Source organism: Pseudophryne corroboree, chromosome 4 (assembly GCF_028390025.1).
Source record: "Pseudophryne corroboree isolate aPseCor3 chromosome 4, aPseCor3.hap2, whole genome shotgun sequence".
Taxonomy (NCBI): domain Eukaryota; kingdom Metazoa; phylum Chordata; class Amphibia; order Anura; family Myobatrachidae; genus Pseudophryne; species Pseudophryne corroboree.
Genome location: NC_086447.1, coordinates 398072038 through 398080072, shown reverse-complemented (window position 1 = coordinate 398080072; position 8035 = coordinate 398072038). Strand labels below are relative to the sequence as shown.

Below are 8035 nucleotides of genomic sequence, written 5' to 3'. Positions count from 1 at the left end.
TGCTCGTCCGGGCACAGTATCCTAACTGAGGCTTGGAGGAGGGTCATAGGGGGAGGAGCCAGTGCACACCAGCTAGTCCTAAAGCTTTTACTTTGTGCCCAGTCTCCTGCGGAGCCGCTATTCCCCATGGTCCTTTCGGAGTCCCCAGCATCCACTACGGACTATGAGAAATAGAATTATCGGTAAGTAAATTCTTATTTTTTCAATATTTCGCATAAGTCAATTTGTAAGACATGAGACAATATAACATGTCACTGATTTTTTAGTGTATGAATTAAAAGTTAAATTTGAAACCTTTTGTGCACCACAAAATAGATCCTTTTCTTTCTTTCTTACCTTTGTACTACTATATGATCTGTGGTAGCACCCCCTGTATTTGAATGATCAATTGATACTTTATTAATATTAGGGGTATCACTATATAAGTCTATATGATATAGACACGATTTTTCCTGTGCAACGAACATTCCCTTTTCCCCTTTCCTTCATACCTTTCAATACAGTAGGAAGGGGACAATATCACACCATTCATTTAACACATGAGGAATCAGGGTGTTAAAGGTGTAAATCCAATATGTCTCTCTTTTCCCTAGTTTTTTAGGATATCACATATATATTTCTTATTATTTTTCTTCTTCTGTAATACACACACACACACACACACACACACACATATATCCTTAAGTGCGACACTCCCGCCCATAAAAAAAATATAGTATACATACTTGTATATCAATGTTTCAGTGTAATGACAACACCGTCTTCAGGACACAAAAGAAGGAAACGTATAAACATCTTACCTATAAATAGACAAATGGTTGTGTTTATCTCCCTTTCAGATAAGGTTGTCTCAGATGGAATTAGATCATATGAACCATGAGACTTACCATAGGAACTGCAACGGCAGGGGAAGAAGAAAGGTACAGAACATGGGGACCCAAAGTGTACCTTCGCTCGCCAAAGGTTACTAAAGGGAATAGATGTTAATGTGGATAGTAAAACTGGTAGCCCACTGACCTTGCTTTTCCCCCTGCCGTTGTGGGTCACATGGTATGTCTCATTGTTCACATGGTCTCATGTCATAGGCTACATTGTCTGAAGGAGGTCTAGCTGCTACCATAGACAAACAACCCAAGTGCAGACCACATCGTCAAGAGCGGAATGCCGAGCCTGGCCCGCATCAGGGCAGATAATGTCATTGTGCACATGGTGCTAGATTTCGGTGAAGAAGAACATCACCAAGGAGACTGATAGAAATACATGCATATCACTATAAAGGGATTACATATGATTTACAGGTGAATGGGATGCCGGCTGTCAATATCCCAACAGCGGCATCTCGCCCGCCAAAATTACGACAATGGGGTGAGCGCTAAGAGTCACTGCATTCGCCACAGGATCTATTGCCACTCTATGGGTGTTATGGACACCCTCGAGTGGGAAAAGCCCTGGTGTGCTGGGATTCCAGGTATCGGCATTGTCGGCTGGCGGGATTCCAGCGTCTGTATACTCACTGCTGGGATCCCGATAACCAGCAAATTAACTCTATCCCCTATACAGAGAAACCACATAAATTGCATTACTACAAAGCTTATGGTAAAAATACCACATGCTATTAATATATACAGGACTAACAGCATCTAATATTAATATTAATGCATAATCAAATCAAGACCAGCCGACAAACAATATAGGCTATTACAAGTTAAAATAAGTCTTAAATAAAGCATGATAGGGTAAGACAATCATTTAACCAGCCAGTTAGATGTTGCCGACGCAGCCGCCACTCTCCCCTCATTCATTGCCTCCCGATCCTTCTGTGTGCTACTGCACTGCCTCGTCTCTTGTGGTTGGGTGCACTGGTAATAACATACAACACAGCAATATATATACATATATATATATATCTATGTATATAGCTATATACAATATATGTAACTATCCTGCTCGATGTCCGTCTGTGCCCAATGTCTGGCACACAATTCTTGTAACACATTTTATTTATATAGAATTTTTGAGCCAACTTTGAGCTCATATTGTATGAACTTGATTTGGTTCTGCAAATAAGGGATAGTATTTTCCCATGATTACTCCTTTGAAAGATGACAATCACTACATGATCTAAGTTTAGTGCTTTTGATCCCAAAAAAAATGTGACCTTCACAGTTTGTATCTTAAACTATAATTTCACTAATCACTCATCTGAGTGAAGGCATTTTGGTCTAGGCTCACTGATCCCAATATTTGACCATACTCCAGAGGTTCCCAAACGCGGTCCTCAAGGCACTCCAACGGTCCTGGTTTTAAATGTATCCATGCTTGGCCACAGATGACTTAATTAGTACCTTAGTCAATTTGATTTAACCATCTGTTCTGAGCCATAGATATACCTAAAACCTGGACTGTTGGAGTGCCTTGAGGATGGCGTTTGGGAACCTCTGCCATACTCTATTACTACAAACAGCAGAAGTGTATTTTACTTCTTTCAATTCAGGCCAGCATAGGTTTTACTCTCTCATCTGTGGTTTAATATTTTAAATGAAACCGCTGTTGCAGCGATCGGGCCTGAATTAGGACCTTTGCCCATATCGAGTATAGAAAGCAAAAATAGGATTTTAATTACTTACTGGTAAATCCTTTTCTCGTAGTCCGTAGGGGATACTAGGAATCCTAGTACCATTGGGTATAGATGGGTCCATTTGGAGCCATGGGCACTATAGAAGTTTGATAACGTGTGTTGGCTCCTCCCTCTATGCCCCTTCTACCAGACTCTGTTTACAAAATGTGACCGATTTTCTGGTACGAGCAATTCATTGTACATATACCTTCAAAGCTCTTACAACGTCCAAGGACTTTGAAGAAACAGTGGTGTCATGAACAACTGGAACCACTATCAGCTGGTTGATGTGGAACGCCGACATCACCTTATGAAGGAATTGCTGACAAGTCCTGAGTTCAGCTCTATCCTCATGGAATATCAAGTATGGGCTCTTGCAAGACAATGCCCTCAGTTCCGATACACATCTTGCTGAAGCCAAAGCCAACAGCGTGGTGGACTTCCATGTAAGATACTTTACGTCTACCTAATGTAACGATTCAAACCAGTCCGACTGGAGGAAATGTAGAACCAAATTGGCATCCCAAGGTGCCATGGGAAGCACAAAGGGAGGATGGATATGAAGAACACCCTTCAAGAACGTCTGGACTTCAGGGAGAGAGACCAATTGTTTCTGAAAGAAAATAGACAAGGTTGAAATCTGAACTTTTATGGAGCCTAGGCGTAGGCCCACTTCCACTCCCGACTGCAGGAAATGCAGGAAACGCCCCAGATGAAATTCCACCATAGAATATTTCCTGCTCTCACACCAAGAGACATATTTCTTCCAGATACGATGGTAATGTTTTGACGTTACCCCCTTCCTGGCTTGGATCATAGTCGGGATGACCTTATCAGGAATCCCTTTCTTGGCTAGAATCTGCCTTTCAACTTCCATGACGTTAAACGTATCCATGGTAAGTCTTGAAAAACGAATGGGCCTTGTTGCAGAAGATCCTCCCGAAGAGGGAGAGGTCACAGATCTTCGAATAACATGTCTAGAAGATCTGCATAGTAGGCCCTTTGTGGCCAATCCAGAGCAATCAGGATTGCCTGCACTCTTTCCCTTTTTAGTCTTTTGAGAACTCTTGGGATCAGAGGAATTGGAGGAGACAAGTACACCAGCTGGTAGACCCACGGAGTTGTCAGGGCGCCGACCGCTACAGCCTGTGGGTCCCTGGAACTGGAACAATACCGCTTGAGCTTCATGTTGAGTCGAGAGGCCATCATGACGATTTGTGGACAACCCCACCGACAAATCAGCCCCTGGAACACCTCCGGGCAGAAGCCCCATTCCCCCGGGTGCAGATCATGTCAGCTTAGGAAATCTGCTTCCCAGTTGTCTATTCCCGGAATGAAGATCGCCGACAATGCCTCGGCGTGCTTTTCCACCCAGAGGAGAATCTTTGACACCTCTTTCATCGCGGCTCTGCTTTTTGTTCCTCCTTGTTAGTTTATGTACGTCACCGCTGTCACATTGTCCAACTGTATTTATATGGCCTGATTCTGAAGATGAAACGAGGCCTGCAGAAGGGCATTGTAGATTGCCCTGAGCTCTAGAATATTCATCGAAAGGGTGGCTTCCTGACTGGACCATCTTCCTTGAAACTGCACCCCAACCTCTGAGGCTTGCGTCTGTTAACAGAATCCAATTATTAATCCCGAACCTTTGACCCTCCACCAGGTGAGAAGTTTGTAACCACCACAGCAGGGAGATTCTGCCCTTTGGCGAAAGACGAATCCTCTGGTGCATGTGATGCAATCCAGGTTATTTGCCCAACAGATCCAATTGGAAGGGCCTCGCATGAAACCTTCCATTTTGAATCGCCTCGTAAGAAGCCACCATCTTTCCTCTTTCCCAGAAGGCGGATGCATAGATGTACCGAGATCCGGTTCGGTTTCAAGACAGCCCGAACCATTGACTGGATTACCATTGCTTTTTCCAAAGGAAGGAGCACTTTCTGAGACACTGTGTCCAGTATCATTCTCAGGAATTGAAGCTTGTGCGTTGGCTCTAGGTGAGATTTTGACAGGTTCAGAATCCACCCATAATCTGTGAGTAATCTGGCTGTGAGACCAATGTTCTCCAACAACTGCTCCCTGGATGCAGTCTTTATCAGAAGATCGTCCAGATAAGGAATTATGTTCACACCCTGATTGCAGAGTAGTATCATCATCTCTGCTATAACTTTGGTGAACACCCTCGGTGCCATGGAAAGACCAAATGGCAGGGCCTGGAACTGGTAGTCCTGCAGTGAAAATCGTAGATAAGCCTGATGAGGTGGCCAGATCCCCCCTCTTCCAGACCTGAGATTACTGCTCTCAGAGACTCCATCTTGAACTTGAACACCCGTAAGTGTGTTGACTTGAGATTTAGGATCGTTCTTACCGAACCATCCGGTTTCGGAACAACAAACAGGCTGGAGTAGTATCCCCTGTTTTGTAGATGAGGTGGAACTGGAACAATGACCTGGGTCTGTAACAGTTTTTGAATGGCTTCTTGTAAGGTTATTCTTGCTTCTTGTGAAACTGGTAAGCCTGATTTGAAGAATCTGTGAGGTGGGAGATCCTGGAACTCCAACCTGTAGCCCTGGGATATAAGGTCTATGACCCAGGGGTCCTGGCAAGAAACTGTCCAGGTGTGACTGAAATATTTTACTCGGCCTCCCACCTGCCTGTCTCCCATGCGTCGTGGCCCACCGTCATGCAGAGGGCTTTGAGAAGACAGAGCCGGAGCTCTGTTCCTGAGAACCAACAGTCGCTGATTTGCGCAATTTTCCTCTAGCACCTCTGGCGGTGGAAGAGGAATCTCTGGCCCTGCCTCGAAACTTTGCAGTCCGAAAGGACTGCAAATTGGGTCCCAAATTAACCATCTTAGTGGGTAGAGCTGCAGAAGGTAAATAGGTGGATTTACCTGCAGTAGCTTGTGAAATCCACTTATTAAGCTCTTCGCCAAATAAGGCCTCACCCCTGAAAGACAGGCCTTCCACATCTTTTTTAGTCTGCGTCATAAATCCACTGACACAGCCATAATCCCCTGCGTGCCGACACTTCCATAGCTGTGGTGCGTGCATTAAGTAGCCCTATCTCCTTAATGGCTTCAAACATAAAGTTCATCTTGAGGCAAGGTGTCTAACCTCTCAATTTAATTACCAGACCATTTTGCAATGACTCGTGTAATCCACCCACATGCTATAGTGGGTCTCTGGGCCACCACTGCTGCTGTTTACAAAAATTTGAGGGTAGTCTCAATCTTACGATAAGATGAATCATTTAGGGAGGCTGCCGCAGGAACAGGTAATACTATTTTACGTGAGAGCCTGGAGACCGACGTATCCACTATCGGTGGATTTCCCCATTTTTTCCTATCCTCAGAAGGAAAAGATGACAATAACCGCCTAGGAATTTGAAATTTCTTATCAGGATTAACCCACAGTTCTTCAAACAGAGTATTGAGTTCCTTTGACACAAGTAAAGTTGCTGAGGATTTTTTCTGTACATGAAAGTAAGATTCCTCACACACCTCTGTCACCTTATCAGGGATATTTAGGACTTCTCTGATGGAGTCTATGAGAGCCTCTATACCTAGTGAGAGAGTACCCTTCCCTACCTCTATGTCCACCTCACCGTCCTCCATTTCTGTCCAGTCATTATCAGAGTTAGATTGTAGGACATGGGCCAAAGTACGTTTTTGTGGACCAATGGTAGAGGACTGAGACGCCGGTCTGACTGAATCCTTTTGCATAAACTCTGTCATAGACTTTCTTAAATATTGTGTCTCCTGCTCATTACGAGCTGATTTAGTAGAAATGTTTGTAATCATCCCCCTAATGGAGTCTAGCCATGCTGGTTCCGCAGCCCCACTTGTCTGAGAAGGTATACTACACTGAGAACACACTAGTGAACCCCCTGGAGAAGAGGAACACTGTGCCTTGCATGTTATACACTCTTTGCCTGACATACTGCAGCAGTAACAGCACACACACAGGAAAGTTAAATGCACAATTAACTTACAAAGAGCCCTTCCCAAGAGACAGAGAGAGAGAGAACCAGCACACGGTGCCCTTATCGCTAAAGCCAAGCTTAGCCGGGTCGCAGACTAAGTACCTAGATTAGGGACTTAGTACACAAGCATAATGCTCCCTCCTACTATGACCCCCTGGTACCGCTGAGGCAATCTGGAGGACCTCCAAAGGAGCTGCGCATCCCTGCAGTCAGCATATGTGTTGATGCAGTTTGGTAAAATGGCGCCTGTGAGCTGCTGGATCCGCTCGTAGTGAAGCGCCGCCCCTTCAATGGCGCGCGGTCTTCCCACTCTTCTTTATACTGGCTGTCATCTCTAATGCATAAATTGGAGTAAGCCCCCCTTTTAAGCCTGTATTGCCAGTCTGGGTACCGTGTTACGCGCAGTGTACTAAGTCTGGAGACTCAGTCCACCCTGTTAGAAGCCGTGCGATTCCGTACCCTAATGCCGCCACAATGGCCGGTGACCCGCTGGCCGGGACGCCTGCCTTTCACTTACCACTCTTCTTTCTTCTGGCTCTGTTAGGGTGGTAGCATGCTGCGCAAATGTACGCTCGCCATGGTGGGGCTTGTGAATAGTTTCCTCAGGAGCTAGTGTCCTGTCAGCGGGGAATGGGACCATTAACCCTTAGTGGGGTTAGGCCATTCCCCCCCCCCTAAGCCCCACGAAGCATGCAGGCCAGTCCTGCCTAAAAATAACACTTTAAAAATAAACGCAGAAAACTCTTCAGGAGCTTCTAGAGATGTGACCGACTCCGTCGGGCACATTTTCTAAACTGAGACTGGTAGGAGGGTCATAGGGGGAGGAGCCAGTACACGTTATAAAACTTCTATAGTGCCCATGGCTCCAAGAGGACCCGTCTATACTCCATGGTACTAGGATTCCCAGTATCCCCTAGGACGTATGAGAAAGTGGGTTCTATTCTTCTTCCATACTCCTTAAAGAGCTGCCCACGGCCATACTGTCCTGAATACACCGATTCTTGTCAGATCTCGGACGCTAAGCAGGAAAGGCCTGGTCAGTACTTGGATGGGAGAACACCTGGGAATACTAGGTACTGTGGGCATTTCATTCAGATTACCATATTTTATTACCTTTTTGCCTTCACTATCTCCAAATGGGTTCAGTATGATTTCCCAATGGACGGGCTGCAGGCGGTCAGTATACTGACAGCGGCATCCAGTCCATCAGAATCCCGACAGCCCCCTGTAAACTACCCTAATCCTCCCCTGCACCCTACCATAACCCATAGTTGTGGGCTCCTAAACCCGGTTGTGCCTAACCCTCCTGGGTGGTGCTTAACTCTAACCCTCCCTTCCCCGCTGCCTAACCCTAACCTCCCCTTCTATGTGCCTAACCCTAACCCTCCCTGGTCCCTTACCCACCTTCTCCTACCTAAACCTAACCCCCCCCCC

At 45.6% G+C, this 8035-nt stretch overlaps 1 pseudogene; it reads left to right on the top strand.

Annotated features, from left to right (window-relative positions):
- The first annotated feature begins 7568 nt into the window (after window positions 1-7568).
- Window positions 7569-7686, top strand: LOC134912872 (5S ribosomal RNA; annotated as a pseudogene).
- Window positions 7687-8035: the final 349 nt, after the last annotated feature.